Source organism: Labrus mixtus, chromosome 1 (genome assembly GCF_963584025.1).
Source record: "Labrus mixtus chromosome 1, fLabMix1.1, whole genome shotgun sequence".
NCBI lineage: Eukaryota > Metazoa > Chordata > Actinopteri > Labriformes > Labridae > Labrus > Labrus mixtus.
This window is the reverse complement of record NC_083612.1, coordinates 12,061,356-12,078,090: the sequence shown is the minus strand read 5'-3', so window position 1 is coordinate 12,078,090 and position 16,735 is coordinate 12,061,356. Positions and strand designations below refer to the sequence as shown.

Below are 16,735 nucleotides of genomic sequence, written 5' to 3'. Positions count from 1 at the left end.
GGGCAGGCGCCGTGGTGCGACGGAGCAAAACCGTGGTCCTGACGGACCGCGGCGTGCATGGAGTATGTGGAAAAGAAGAGTTAGGGATGATAAAGGGTGAAATTTTGAAAATACAATAACATCCAACGACACATCACATTTTAAAGGTCATGATTTGTACAAAAAATAATGTCATATGTTGAAATGAAACTATACTATTGTAAAAAAGCAAGTGTGGTATGAAGATAACTATCAATTGTTACACTATACAAATAACAAATTAATATATTGTTTCAACCTAACTGATTAATAAACAGAGGTGTGTTGTATTTTAGAAAGCCTTCACACTCAATTAATGCATACGGGCGAATGCTACATCCGAAGTCATCAGCTGTTCATTCAACAAAGCACAACTTGAAACACTTCTGTTTTCTGAATTTTTATTGAATATATTATATTTTTCTTTAGTCAACATTGCACATATTCCATTTTCAATCACATCTCATATTGCTGTCTACAAAATGTTATGAATGTAGAAAATCCAGAAGTTGGAAGGTTTTACCAAAAAAAGAAAACAAAAAAGGGGGGGGGGGGGGTGAGAATTAAGGTCAGTAGTGACAAGCTCCAAAGATACAGAGAGAGAGGGAACGAGAGAGAGAGAGAGAGGGAGGGAGAGAGTGGGAGGGAGAGAGTGAAAGAGAAGGAGAAGAGCAGAAAAGAATACAAACATACCTCTGGTAAGGATGCATTTTTCTCAAAACAAAGCATCATGCAGAATAAAAGCAAGGCTGGCCAAAACTCACATGGATATTTCTCAACACCTGAACTGTAGAAATATTTTACATGTTCGTTTATAGATACTGTCACTTCTCCTTTGCTGACTGATCCTAATTTCCCTCTTTCATTATGAGTGACAAGCCAAATGAACAGCTTGGATATGAAGCAAACATGATGTGAAGCAGTTACAACAGATTGATTGTGTCCCCCAGTTGTGCTACTGTCCCAAGAAAAACAACAAAGCAGTCCCAGTTATTTGACATCAGTACAGCAATGTCTGCGAGTAGATGTTTTACCTCTCTGCAGGTGAAATGACTGTGACGTCCATTATGAATAATGTAGATGAACTGGATCATAATCGTTTTAATCATGCGACCGGGGCCTTGGCTGACCAAACTGCTCCTTCTTGCATAGACACCTGATAAGGTTGTAATCCCCATTCTTTTCTGGTTAAATTCTCTTTTTAATACATTAATTTGTTTAATCTTTGTTGGTGATCTTAGGTTGTCAACATTTTGTACTAACTTTTTTCGCCACTTTATTCTCCTGTTTTAATGATTATGACGGGGTTTTTTTTTTTTAAGTGCAGAAGCTTTACAAAAACCTAAATCTTCTGTCTAGATTGCACACTTACGTTGGCAACCTTTCAGTCTGAACTATTGCAGTACCAAAAGTTTTCCAACACATTTGTGCAATTTAGACAACGTGCAGGAGTTTGTTGCAATATTTGCTAATTGAAAACAAGAAACTACCCAATAGTGGATGCCCAGGACTATTTCTATGCATCAATATTGTTTGATTTCTTTCTTTAACCATATCATAGTTTAATATTCTGGTATTGTGACAATCCTATGACTTTTTCAATTCACACACTGATGCCCTCCTCCTCCATCAATTCCTTTTTGAGAGAAGTAAAGGAATAAAAACAAAATCTTCCACAGACTCTTGTCATGACTGACACTATCTTCCTTAAATGAAGATTATACTGCAGATTGAAGAAACAAAACATTTCAATTACACTCTCTCTGACAGCCAAAATTACACATGCTGGATGATTCTTGGCGGGTACATTTTGAGGCTTTTTGAGGGGGAGTGTGCCTTTCCCTACATGAAGTCTATTGAATGTAACATGACAAAACATATGCTAACATGCTAATTGGTCTATTCAGGCTGAAGAACACAGCCTTTAATCATCCAGATTTACGTTCTTTGTTCTAAAAAGAGCATATTCAAAAGTGTCATCAGGCTGTTACAACATACTTTTCACTATTCTGAGATCCTCTCTCTCTCATATGCTGCTGTGTGTTCAGCTCTCAGGACATTAAGCAATGATTTTTCAACCACCCAAAAAAGATTTGAAACATTGACATTGAACAGAGCATTCATTACACAACTTGGAAATTATAATTGTTGTTTTCTTTTCCAGAAGCAATACACTATTATTACAATTTGCATTTATGTTCTAATTATTTATTTTATTTCATTGTTGTACCCCCCAACCCCCCCCAAAAAACTTTTAATTTCTTGATATGTGTGGTTGGCCAACTAAATCATTAGATATGGTTACATAGCACAGTGGACAGATGGCATCTCGTAGGTCCAATGGGTTTGGGAGTAATTTGTCTCGAAAATGGAGATATGTAGGTTTTGTCAGGTTATACTGGCATGCAATCACTCGACCAGCGATGGGTAACCAGCACAGTCATGTGTACCTCAACCTGGAATCAAAGGCTGGTGGCGCCAAGGCTGCTAATGTTGGTCCCATTAGGAAAACCAATTTGACATTGTTTACCTGCAGATGCTGTGATCCCACTCTGTCTGAGAAGATAACACAGGACATGACAACGATGACTGTGTTAGTGTTTTCTTACCTTGATACTAGATGAGTAGTGTTTATTTAAATATCTGTCTAATCAACAGGGACTTTGGCGTTAGGTTCATCCCGAATAATTTCTCTCTGCTCAATCTCACAGAATATCTCAAACTGAAAAAATATTAAGTTAATTTTCATATATCAAATGAAAACAATTAAATCCTTGATGATATATTTGAATGTCCAATAGATAACATAGTCTGATGAATGAGGGCGGCTGGTATAATTACTGCAAAGATGTATTCTTGTACCCATTGAGACACCATGAAAGGACAGCAGCAGCAGTCAGAAAAAGCAGTCCTGAAGCAAAAGATTATCTTTTGGCTTTTAACTGGCTGGCTGTTGTGATTGTCTATGAGAGACCGTCTATTGATCACAGGATATGTGTGTACATGTCTCTAAATGTTTTATTCCAGCCAAATCACACATTCACTAAAGATGAAACATTTTGATGTAATCCCTTTCTGCTTTAGCACACGGTAGAAGCCAGAAAATGAAAGCTGTTTTAAAATTGTAAAGATACAATTGAGTGATATTAAGGCTCCTGAATCAATGAAAAACCTCAAGGTGTTACCTAAATGACAGCTTGAAGCAGTGACCATTGAGTGTTTCCCAGATTAAGTGACGTGAGCTAACCCTGTTATTAACCCAGTAATTTTGAGTGATTTCCTGATGTTAGCTAATACAAAGGCTTTTCATCAACACAAAGCAGTCCTTCAAAATATTTCATTTGTCTCCTATATGAGGTAATTTTCTAAAAACACTGTAATCATTGAATTTGCAGGAAAGAGTGCTAATACTTTTCTGCAGGCAGACTGTGAATCAGCCTACAATCCAGTCAGTCAAATAAAAACCAGCACAACAGTAATCAAATATAAACTGTCCCATTTCAACAGTTTTGCAGAGCTCTTCATAAACCACCTTGTTCATAAGGGGATCAAGACATTGAAAGTGTCATGGTGTTATCTGACGCTGTGGTTGTTACAGCAAACACTTCTAGTTTTGATCCTCAGACTAATGTGTGTGTGTGTCCATAATACCAAACTGAGCCATAAGGAGGGGATATGTCTGCAAAGCTTTGTCAGGTTTTTTTTTTTTTTTTAAGATGCCTGAGCGTTTGGCAAAACATATTTTTTTTAGAGCAAAAACATTAAAAAAAAGTCCAATTTGTAGATCATAGTTGTTTTTTTTATCAACTCGTCCACTCCATTCACAATGGGGCAAAAGCTGTACATAGGTTGAAATATTTCATTGGCCAAATGAAAAATGGCTCTTTATTCAATCAGGGTGAAACAAGTTTTTTTTTAATTCTTTTAATTCACTGTCCAAGTTTGCCCAAATTTCACTGCTTTTCCTTCATCTACTGCCCTTGTTCCACTCCAGACCAGTTGGTGGCAGTACTGCACTTGTAAGTGAGTCTTTCCAATCACTAAATAGCATTAAAATAAGTAGAATAATATATTTTCATGGTTAAAGTGACAACCAGCCAGTCACCATGTAGACATATTCACAGGTAAAGGAAAAATATTTAACTTTAAAACACAGAAAGAACAGAGAATATGTTTTTTGAACAGCAGCCAGAACTGAACATGGCCATAAAATATGTCTTCAGTCAAATAGCACTAATTGGCAATATCACTGTGCTGGCATCTCTACACTTGTGTAGATGAAAGATGACATCAAACTCAGGCGGATACATTGGTCTCTAGTGATTGGTTAGAGAAAATGAAACCCCCCTCCCTCACAGTAATCGATTAGGCTGGAGGCCATGACAGACTGAAGATAGAAAAGGAGCGTAATGAGTTGACATCTTTGAAAGGCAAGTGAAACAGCTCAGAGTGGTATGATTGAGATTGAGCGACTGAGAGCAGATTATCAATAAAAACAAATGATCTCCTAGTTTGTCACAACTAAGGTTTACTCTCCAGATTCGGGTGAGATACTTTTTTATTTTAGAACTTTTGTTGGGGGTTTGGGCTTTTACCTAATTGTACAAATAAGGCAAACTACCCAAGGATGGAAACAGTTCTGAGGCTCCTTCCCTTTATGGAAATAGAAATCTAAAATCTGGCTATGTTTATGGTCATTGGGCAGACTTCATGATCTGAAAATGCAGATTTTCGTCAGGGAAATCTGGTAACACTGGAAAGAGTGTGAATTGAGTACATCGCTGTGTCTGGTAAACACCAGGCTGTGGTCTGCCTGGCTTTAGATCTGTGGTCGACTTGTTGTTTTTGTAAGAAATCCTTCGTTATTGATTATGGGAGGCATTCATTTAAAAAGTTAATCTTACGTTGTTGCTCTGTGGGAATCTCAGAGATGTTTAGGCCTCAGATATGTGTGAGCCTTAACAGAAAAGCAGTTTCTCACACTGATACAGCCCTTCTTAATGTGAAATCAATGCCCAACAAGAGTTTTCTTTTAGATAAGTTTAGTTCTTCAATGAAATTCAAGCTGTTTTTAAGACAGTGATTAAACTATGTAAAGTGAATCTTCTCATCCTCCTCTGGCCAGAAAATATTATAAATGTTGCACTTATTGATTATTCCAGCTCATAGTTGATCATAATTAAAATATTCTCCTCTCACCGTGTAATATCTCGTCTCCACAGAGACTTTTAACATCCCTAACATTTATCACTAAAGTGATGTTGCTGCAGGTAAATTTCACATCCACAGCAACAATATGCAGCGCTTTAGTAGGCGAAGATCATTTGTTGTTAAGTCTTGAGGATATATTTTTTTTTTTACTCCTGATATGTCCTGCATGACCTCTTAATAAACATCCATGCGTGTTAATGTGGATTATGACCTTTGCTTATTCAGCTCACACATCGGGATAATTTTTGTTCCTCCCTGTAAAATTCAATCTGCGTCAAAATCCGCCCATAGGCCTTTATTATCTTGTTGCTTCAAATATTAACGTACACCTCCCTCCTCTGGGCCGCAGCTGATCTCCTGGTGACAGCAGATTTAAGTGAGGACGTTGTATCAGTGCAACTTGACATAATTGCAGCCTCAAACCAAATAAATAGTTTTAATTCACAGATTGAGGAAATGGGTTGGATACTATTTTTGCAGTGTCCTCTGGTGCTTGTTTGTTCTGCTTGATTGGATATGGTTGCCTGGAGGCTCACTTCTCATGCTGATCCGGTTCTTGTTGTCTCTGTTAACCTGTGGGCGTATTAGTCTTTGGCTTAGCGTCTTTTGTTCTGCTCTGTGATAAAACCCGGCTGTAGCTCAACATATCACCGGGTAGATTAATTTGTCTCTGGTAAATTTATCAGTATTGTTGCAGCTCAGCTTCTGGCCAACACTGGCTGTTTGTATGGTAATTCTGCATCTGGGCTATGAATGTCTCTGATGTTTAAGTGTGCCAAAAATCAGTTTGACAACTACAGGCCTCACCTGACTGATCCCAGGTTAAAACTCCAGGCCAAAATTTAAGTATGCTGGCTTGGCAAACCAGATCTTGAACAGCTTGTGCTTTAGGCAGATAAACTGACAAGATAACAGGGATCAAAATTACTTCTGAAAATAGATCTTTATAGTAAGTTTAAATGGTCATTTAATCTACTGCCACAACAATTAATGCATTTTTTTGTTTAAAAGAAACCTAGTTAGTTAGTTAGCTAGTAAGTCTGACTGAATAAACTAAAGAACTTTCTGTTACTGTCATTTTTGGGCCCCCTATGGACAAAGTGGTACTGCTGATTTTGTCCTGTATGGGTAGATAATGTTTTTGAACAACTATCTCATCCTGCTTTCTATAAACAGTAAAAGCGTTCTGTCATTAAGAACCTTTGCCAAGAAATATGTTGAAAGAAAATGCTGTTTAACTCACTTCATCTGACACCTACCCTGTGGCAGTAGCTACAGGCATAAAAAATAACTATATTGAATTAGTCACTCTTTATGCTGATGATCTTGTTTGCTTTTGTAGCAAATAAAGAGGCTTCAATATGAATTTCAGTCTGTTTTATAACCTGCTAAAATTTCTTCACAGGAGCTTTAGGAAGATTTATATCCCTCTTATGTTGGGAATGTAATTATGTACAGCCAGCAGCTTGTTAGCCTAGCATAGCTTAGCTAAAAGTTGAGAATCAAAAAACATACTGTTGCTAGTTGGCTAATAGTAGAGGAAATAATTGTGAATGTCCTTTATGGAGCAGTACAATGCTTAGTGGCGAATCACCAAAAAACTAAATAGAGAAAATGATGGAAACCTGTTTTTTCCTTTAATACTGTGGTTAGATTTATATTCTCAACAGAGACATCTACACCCTGACATTTTAATTCACGTTAATTCCTTTGTGTTCTGTTCTCGTTTTGGATTGTTCTGTCTTTCATTCACCCCAGATGTGTAACTTTTTGAAGGAGAAACCACATTGCAGATTGACAATCCCTAAATTTGGCTGTATTTCTGGTAAAACTTTTGGAATTCAGAAAGTCATAAACTTAATGTGTGTCTACTCTTTGCCAGTAAGCGCTAACTCCCCATCAGGATTTCCAAAGCAAACTTTTGACATCTATTTTAAAAATATTGTGGTCAACTTGTGGTTAGAAGTTTTCCTTACACAAAGAAATATCTGTAAAATTCAGTAAACAGATCTTCAGAGGGATTTTTGAGGTGATTACAGATTGTATTTTTGGGAAAAAAGAGCAAGAATGTGAACTTTGGATTTTCAGTAATAGAGATAAAAACACCAAAGCTCAAAATTCAAGCTTGCTAAGTGATATTATTGTTAACCCAGCATTTAAAGGATGTCTTTTAAAAAAGGAAAACATAGGAAATCAAACCACTGTCTTCATGTGAATATGTAATAGAAGTTACTACTGCTTTAGAAAACTATATAGTGGCCAACTAATCTGGCAAATCAGTGGCTATTTCTTCAGTTACGAGCAACATTGCAGGTCCAAGAGAGGTAACAGAATCTGACGGACAAAGCTGCACAAACAACATCAGCAACTTTATGTTTGTGTGTGCCAAATAAATGACTGGGCGGATTTTTAATGGCCAGGTTGAAAAAAAAGAAAAAGAAACACTAAACAAAAGAGAAGAATAAAAAAAAAAAAAACCTGACAATGAAAAATGTTGAAGCAGCACTCGCAACAATATGAGCCACACATGATTGTATCAGCGGGGACAAACCAAACACGGATGATAATGGTCGATGGTCATAACAGTCAAAGAAAGTAAAAAGTCTCAAAGTACTCTATCTGCAACACGTCTTAGGACACACAAGTATAAATGTCTGCTATGTACATTTTTTTTCCTATTCAGTGTGCATCTATTTCACAACATTTTTCCAGAAGTCCACAACATACAATAAATTCAGGGTTTCACCTTTGGTTATGTAATTATCAAGGCTAGGTTTAAAAAAATATAGAACACACGTCCATGTTACTTTTGCATACAGTTAAATTCAAAGTGAAAACATATCAACAAAGCAGCTGGTCAGCTCTAAATTTGCATCTGAGAAAGAAACCTAAGGTAATTCGTCTCTACGACGATGATTCTCGGGGGCGGTGAGGGCCCGGCGAGTTTCATCTGCAGTTTTTTTTTTCTGTGATAGAAAGTGAGTGTGGCAGATATTTATGACGGTGTTTATGTGCCTGACATCTTTGCTTAAGTGTAAGTGGATCTTAATGTAAGAGGATATTCTTCTGATCTATTTCAGTGTGTAGCATTGAGCCAGTCAATATACGTCTAGTATACCTCTCCCACCCCCTCTATACACTTTCTGAATGAGGATTTTCATGTGTTATGACACGATATGAGTCAAGAGATTTTGTTGCCAGCGTTTGAGTGAGCAACTCAGGCCAGCCTTGTTTGGTTGACAATATGAAACAGGATAAAAATAGATTAAGTCTTACTGCTTCCTGCACATGAGCAGAGAGCAAACTCACCATTTAGGAACCAATGACACCTACGAAGCCGACCCAACTAAAACATTATGTCGACGATACAACCAAACATTATCTCTATCATAGTAAAATATTCACATCTGTTCCTTACAAGACACTTTTTTTCACATGTAAATAAAACATCTTTGTACTTTGATAAGTCTCTTAGTTTCACCGCTTCATACATCTGTATATGTGTAATAATTAAGGCAATCACTTTGGGCCACGACTTACTCATTTTTTTAAAACTCCAGTCTTAACCCTTCGAGAGTTTGTTTGTTTACTCATGTCACACAGGAGCTCTTATCCTCTCTCGTCCAAATGCCGAGTCCTGTTCAGTTGTTGTTGCTTTTTTCGGTCTCTGCTTGTGCTCAAGACGACGAGTCACATTGTTTTGCTTGTTGTCTGCAATTTCCAGATTTGTGGGGGGAAACTCCGTTTTCTCTTAACTGGCAGCGCTGTAAGACAGAACAAAAAAACAAGAAATGTTTAAAAATCTGTCAGCAGTCTTTAGAAAAAAAACGACATTCTGAACATGGAGGAAACAGTCCAAATGCAAAGTCTGCATATATTCTTCAACCCAAGAGATTTTTAGAGATGCATGCCGCTAAAGATAATGATCAGGGTCATTAAGTTACAATCCCTGCTAAAGCACTCAGAGCGGATAAAAGGTCTGGGAATCTTCAATCACATACACAGTGAATAATGACAACATACAAGATTAGTTAAATACCGTACCAATATTAGCTTCTCAACATACTATTCCCCTTTTATTCCCCCTTTAAGGGAAATACACATTTACCAGCTGAAAGTTTAATTCACTGTCAACACTGTTTTCTCTTTTTCTCTCATCTGAAACAATGAAATGTTTGATTATAGAAAAACCCGACTGAAAACATAAAAGATGCAAAACAGGTTACAGTATATCTTTGAGTAATTTAATGACAATGGTATAAAAAAAACAGAGGAAGAGGACTTAATTTAAACTTAATTAATAGCAAAAACTGGAAAGCTGCAGCGACAAACTGACAGTGGTCACACGTTTGAAACAAACTATCACAGGGGTTGACATTAAGTAATGTGGGCCACTGGGTTATCAAGATCACTGGCCCCACTAGTGTGACCACTGACCCAGAAACATTACTTTTGATTAGGAAAATAACATTTATTCTACTCCTTCTTCTAAAAAAAAGTCTATAGCAGACTATAATGTAAAAAGCTGCATCATTTCAATAACAGTATGTGTTACTGACCATCAGGTACTTCACCTTTACAAACACAAAATAGAAATCTTTCTGTGAATAAACAAGTTGGTTATAATCTGCAGAAAAAAAAAAATTCTCCTATGAGCTTTGACAATGTTGAACAAATAACGTTTTTGGACGTACCATGGTGCAACAGACAACTGCAGGCTTTAACGTTACTTATGTCAAGTTTCTGATCGATTTCATATTCAGCCACAAGCTGATACCAGCATGATAAATGACATGTGAGATGAAACAGAGAAAAGTCGAAGCAGCGTTTGAATAAAAGTATCAGTACACATTGAAATATCAGCTCCTTACGACCTCTGACTGTGTGACAGTCTGCAACAAACTTTTGTAAGAATATATGTAATTGTCTTCCTATTTACACAGCTGATCTGGAGCCTACATACTCTTCTTAAAGCTTTTCACTGAGATTCTGCACAGGGATTTAGCAGCAGCACATTTATTTTAAACCTTGCTGATACATTTTCCATCAAACTACGGATCACATGCAGCCCGAACCGTGGAGGGTGATCCACAAATCAACAGGTATCCATTTCGCCACGACTAGTTTATGAGAGAAGACCTGCGCTTCAATCCATGTACGAGTGCATCAGCGACACGGGAGATGAGCACAGCATAGAAAATGTTGACAACTGCTGCTAAATGGCATTAAGCTAATATTCCCCTCCTCTGTAGCTCTGTTTGTGAAGCTGATTTAGCTCAAATTTAAATTCACCCCCTTCGTGAAGATGTTTATGTTTTTCTGGCTCCCCCCCCCCTGCAGGGCTGAACATTTCACAGAATAACTGTTCTGTGTCATAGCTATTTGTGCTTATTAAGATGCAGACTATTAGAGACAAGCGTCCTCTTTTAACTGAGCAGCTGTTGTATAATTCTCCACCTCAATAATTTGAGAATTTCCACATAGTCTCCCTGGAGTTGAAGGCATTCTGCATGCAATCAGAGCTGCAGCAGGCACACAAGGCAATTACAACCAACATACTGAGTGTTTTTTATCTAATTCCCCTATTAAGACTTTGGAGCTGAACCTGTACTTGTTTACATTTCAGTGTTTGTTTTTAGTGGGGGGCTACTTTAGTAAACACACACAGGTTGTGTGTTTGTGTGTAATGTGGATTGCACCTGTATTGATAAGAGAACAAATATAGAATGAAATATTCAAGTATAAGATAAACACAGACTATACTAAGTGTTAGGGACATTTAAATCACTGAAATTCACTGATATGGTGAAACCATGTGAGCTCAGTGTATCCTTAATATTATTCAGCGTCTGTGACCTCACTGTTATTTAACATTGAGACGTAAATGTCACACGCAGAGGAAAACAAGGACGGTTATTTGAAGTAGAGGACGGTAGTGTTCTACACTCAACTCCTTGTTCTCAGGTGTTGACATAAAAGCAGGGCGTGTGTGTGAGAGTGAGTGTGTGTGAGAGTGTGTGTACAGTTTTGAAGTAGGCAACCTATAGCTGGAGGGAAACAGGGCTTTACCGGGACGACGTACTACGACACTTAATACACACCGACTTGAGTTGAATGTTGATGATTGTGCTGCAGCGGCATGAGGACAGAGAGGTGAACAACAAAGAGAGTTCAACATACACAGGCTTTCTTTTGTGTAAGCTGGCCGGACAAAACATAAACCCCAGTCAGAGATAATGGGTATCACCGAGGTGGTTATCAACTTTGCCTGTAAACCCAAGCTTTCTGCTTCAGGCTGCATGCTCTCGCATAACAAGAGGGGATTTAAGCATCTTTTCACTTTTTTTTTTACACAGGAAAGAGAAACGAGGCTGTGTCTCCTATTCAGTCAGCTCATTCAAATGAACAGTAATGAAGATATGCAAATGGTAGAACAGCAAAAAGCAACACTGCTGCTGCAAAATATGCAAGAGAAACAGCTGACTATAACAACTACTTGTGTAAACGTGTAAATTCATATTAATTTCCAATTTAGTCTGAGTGCCTTCCATTAAGAACAACTGCACATTTTAGAGCTCTTAATGTGCAAACTGGATAGATTTGTTTGGACTATCTACTTAAGACCTGCATTTAGACCTGACACTACAATCACAGTAATTATATTCCAAGACAAACTTTGAAACCGAAAGTAGTCTCTGTGCTTTTATCATTTCATCTTTCATTACCTTAAGAAAACACAGAAACAATAGGTTGAGAAAGGCTGATGGGGTGGGGGTGGAGGGGTTCAATTTCCTGCATCACCGACTGAATGCTTGTGTGCCTACCGCGGCCAAAAAACATCAGCACAATATGCAGTTTGTGCTACTGTAATTGTGCAGCTGTGTACAGTGGCACTACTAACACAACAATACAATACAATTATTCCCTTTGGTGAAAATCTTTATCATCTCCAAGTCTTGAGAATAGCATCAGGGGACAAATCAGTGAAAGAGTGGTGCCTTAAAACTGATCTGAGACTCTGAGCATAACCTCCTCAGGAACAGGTTAAGTGTGCAGAGTGATTTACGTTGGTGATCTAGCAAGGTTAAAAAAAAAGAGAGCCAGCTTCAGGATCTTATAAACTCTGTCTTCAGGCTCAACATACCTGGGCTGCGATCCTTGTAAGGGTAAGCTTTCACTGTGCATTACGTCTTGTAAAAAGGCACCTTCATGACAACAAATTAAGCTAAATTTCTTTTTAATGGGAGGCTGCAATATCAGAGTGAGTCATTTTCTGTGTGAGGAGCTTTGCTGCAACGACTTTACTGATGATGATTAATGGAAACTGAGCGCGGCCTGACAGCCTCAGGGGGTTTCAGAAATAGTTGCCAGAATTGTACTTTTGGTTGCCAAAGTGGACAGAATGGTCTTAATAGCATATAACCACTGAAATAATGGTCCTATTATACTATACACTCAAGATCTGAATTAACATTTCCTTACCTGACATTGAGGCAGACCGAAAAAAGTAAGAAACACATCATCTAGCTTTAATGTGTGACTTTTCTGAACTTTCTGAGTTCATTTTAAATCATATATAAGGGCATAACATATCCATCTGCCTTGAAGGCAGGTGATAGAGCAGCCAATATTTACCCTAGTTGATTATATTGAACTATATTACACCCTAGTAAAAATCCCTGTGCCCCTGCAGGAGGTTTAGTTTATTGTTTATTGGCTAAAGTGGTGGAGCTTGTAGTTTGTATTAAAATATATTCAGGTGGTTCCACTAGCTTAACCTGCTGTGATTAGAAGTCCACACTGAAATACAGGAGACACTTTTTCATCAGGGCCAACCAGGAGACTCTTCTACAAAGGCCTCCTCAGAGATCTTCTGACAGTCCATGTTCGATCATGGAGAGCACTAGTGCTGTAAGATTTCCAACAGTAGAGAGAAAAAATAGCTAATACCTAAATAATAACAATCATTTGTGCAACACCTGTCTGTTTGCATGTAACATGCCTGTAGGCAGTGGGCACACCTGGATACTTTCACTTCTGTGGCACAGCAGGAGTCTAGATTGTTTTTTTTTATCACTTTGGGCACTTTGTCCTCAGTGCTAAGCAAAGAGCACCAAAGGGTAAAACCTGTTCAGATCTACAAACCCACCTGCTGCCCAGAGGCTATCGCTACTCACAATTTAGAAGCCCAGGGGCTGTTTTGTTTCCACGGGATTGAGTTTAAAATCATTTTTATGTTTGCTGAAAGCGACCAGATGTGACTGAACCTGCAGGAACGATATTATGAGGCGCATTTTTACAGCCCCAAAACACAAAATTGCATTAACACAGCTGCAGGGGGTTGATGGAGTTTATGAATCCAAATGACTCAACAGTTATTCCACCTGTTTCTGGAACTCATTTTACAGTTTGAAACCAACACCGCTTTTTATCTGTCAGTTAAGATACCTGCTATCAACATATTTCCTGTGTTTCAGTGTATATCAGACTGTGTACAGTTGTTTATTTAGGTTGTTGATATCAGTGTATCATTGTAGTTTTGTTCTGTCTGTTTGGATACAAACCTGCTTTTATTCTGAAAGAAAATAAGGAACTTGTGGTAGACGGAAGGTTACAACATGACTTAACCACAGAAAAAGGAACTGGTTAGGTATTGTAAAATAAATTTAAAAAAGTGAAAGGGAACGGGGAATTCCTTTTTTTAAATGCATATGTGGGTGCACCTTATTGGTTAGAGCAAAAGACCCTGAAAAACACCCCAATCTAACACGAAATTGGCCAACTCAACAATGTCAGACTGAACGAATGGAGTAAAACAAAGTGCAGTTCAGTCTGAGCGACTCACTGATGTTTAACAGTGCTTCAAGTAGGCCATTTATGCTCTTAACCAGAGCAGTTATTGGTTTTCTGAGGCCTGTAAGCTGAGCTGAAGTCTTGACAGTGTTGCTGAATTTCACTGTCTGCCATTAGCGATCAACTCAAGATTACCAGGTTACTTACTGCTCCTGTAATGTGAACATCTCATGGTTGGAATAACACAAGAGCTTGAGCTCACTGCAGAGATCCAGCAGGCTGAGAAGGTTAAGAGCGTTGATTAAGAAATCGCTGCTTATAATGTGTGATTAGTTAATGCTAATATCGCTTCTATAAATAGCCAAAGCTGTGTATAATGTGACCTCAGTGATGCAACACAGATAATGAATGAAATAGTATTTTGCTGTCCCTCTTCGACAAGCGGCTGACATACAAACAGCTGATTAAATAGATCACATTTATAGTATATTGGAAGTATTTTGGTTTGAATGTGATTGAAATTCAGGCTCATTCATCGGCACCTAGTTTCACAATGATTGAGGCTTATTCAAGCCTGGCACAGCTTTCATATTAGACATGAAGCTACACAGAGATTTATTCCACCTGGCCCCTGCAGAGACGTGTTAAGCCAAAAAAAAAAAAAAAAAAAGTTTTCCACTTGGACAGAGCAGTAAATGTCTGTACCTCAGATTGGAACAAAAGCCTCAAGAGGGCATATAGGTGAGGACATTGGCTGTAAATACTATTTCTGCTGAATGGAGTGGGGAAATGAGACATAACAGCTTCTCATTACTTGTTCCCGTTGCATGCACGTCAACCCTGCAGCCTCCTGCAACCTCTGAGGTGGTAAATCTTTTCCAAAAGGCAGGCAAATCTCTTTTTCACATTTTGGGTTATGGCCATGTGAATCTTAAATAATATCCAATGAATGTTTGTGCTGTTAAATTTGTTTTTGTGAAGTGAACAACTTTCCATTCTGGACAGATTTGCTCTGTATAAATAGCTCATGTACTCTTGATTTTATTGGGGGTATTTTTTAACTATTTGGAATGAGCTTCATGTGACAATCTGTTAATCAGAAAACACATATGAGTTATAACATTTTAATCAGCTTTTATATGCTTATTTGTGGTCATATAGGGACACCACCATCAAAAGACTTGCAAAGAACAACAGAACTACCGGTAGTTTGATTGCATTGTTTTCTTTTTGTGTGTCGAAACTGGGCACATCTGTCATATATACTGCTGTTATGAGATCTAAATATGGTTGAGGGTGACTGGAGGGAGAATGCCAGGGAGCATAGAAGTTTCTGCTACTAGTTTTGTTTCAGGATGCTAAAAACATCCTCAAAATATTGATTTAATTGTGATCTCCAGTTAAGAAAAACAAATCGAAACGTGAAATCATTGCAAACACACCTTTCTTCTACTTGAGCCTACAACTGATCAGTACATGGTTTGTTTTAGGGATGCCCCGATCAAATCCAGACATCAGACATCTGTCTGAGAGTGACTCAAATAGCTGGATTGGGTATCTGTGACAATGGACTGATCCATGGGGCTTATGTATTTAAAATTCAGTTCTATGCTATTCTGCCGTGTGTCATTAGCATCTAGGGAACTAAAAACAAAGGCAAAGCAGCTTGGAGGTATGTTACGCTTGATATGCCAAGAACTTCTCCCACTACTTGCAATATCTGTGTCAAAACAAAGCTAACACTGCAGAGTTAAAAGCTGAGCGGCAATAAGCTTCACAACAGATACCTGGAGCTCAAGTCATTCACACTGGTGTTGGATCTGTACCCTGTATTTGCAGATACCCAAAGCCCAGGTGTCCGTATCTGTATCAGGACTGAAGAAGTGAAATTGGTGCATCCCTATTTGTTTACATCAACATATTTAACAATTTTAGTAGGGACACATGGCATCTGAGGTACTGTGAATAAATGTGATGCTTGCACGCTGGTAGAGTACAGTAGGAGAAGGTGTTGATCAGTGCATTTCTTTTAGATGCACTGCTGCAGCCAGTGACTTTTTTTTGTCATTGTGCACGGGCTTATACACTCATGATTTTAGTACTGTGCCATTTGTGCTCTGCCTTTACTTCTCATACACCTTGATATTCAGCTTGGCAGCAAACCACTCCCTGAAAAATCCTCTGGGTCTGCTACAGGTAGAGAACTGCCAGCTCCCCCTTCACCCTTTCATTTTATTTTAACTAAAGCTGCACGATTATGACGGTTTGCACTTAAGCTCTCCCTCTCTTGAGAATATCCTCTCTGACACCACAAAGTATTTTTCTTAATACTCTTCTAAATCTCCCTCTGATCTGTGTGTCACAAGCGCTCCAAACTATCAACATCAAAGCACAAGAGGGAGCTTCACAGGCAATTTACCTGTTACATTTTTTTTTTCAAAGGGAGCTGCAATGCTGTCCAAGAAACAGAGATGTTTCTAAGATGGTTTTATAAGACCCATGACTTTGACTGTCCTTTCGCAGGAGCTCTCAGAAAGACGTTATTTGTTATCAGTGTTTGTGCGGCTTCTTGGAGAACGAGAGGTCATATGATGAACGATCATGACCCACAAAATCTGTGCGTGTGCTGCTCTTTGGCGGGCGGCAGCGAGACACAAATGTTTACCGACCTTTCAGAAAGGTTTAAAATCAAATGATGCTGTTTTTGCAAAAC

General features: G+C 38.3%; 1 protein-coding gene across 1 annotated transcript in view; it reads right to left on the bottom strand.

The window, feature by feature from the left end:
* Positions 1–402: 402 nt before the first annotated feature.
* Positions 403–16,735, bottom strand: part of kcna4 (potassium voltage-gated channel, shaker-related subfamily, member 4) — a 60,362-nt gene continuing 44,029 nt past the window's right edge. The window contains exon 3 of the mRNA XM_061065412.1: positions 403–8,993. The gene's annotated coding sequence lies outside the window, so the exon portion shown is untranslated. The remainder of the gene's footprint in view (positions 8,994–16,735) is intronic.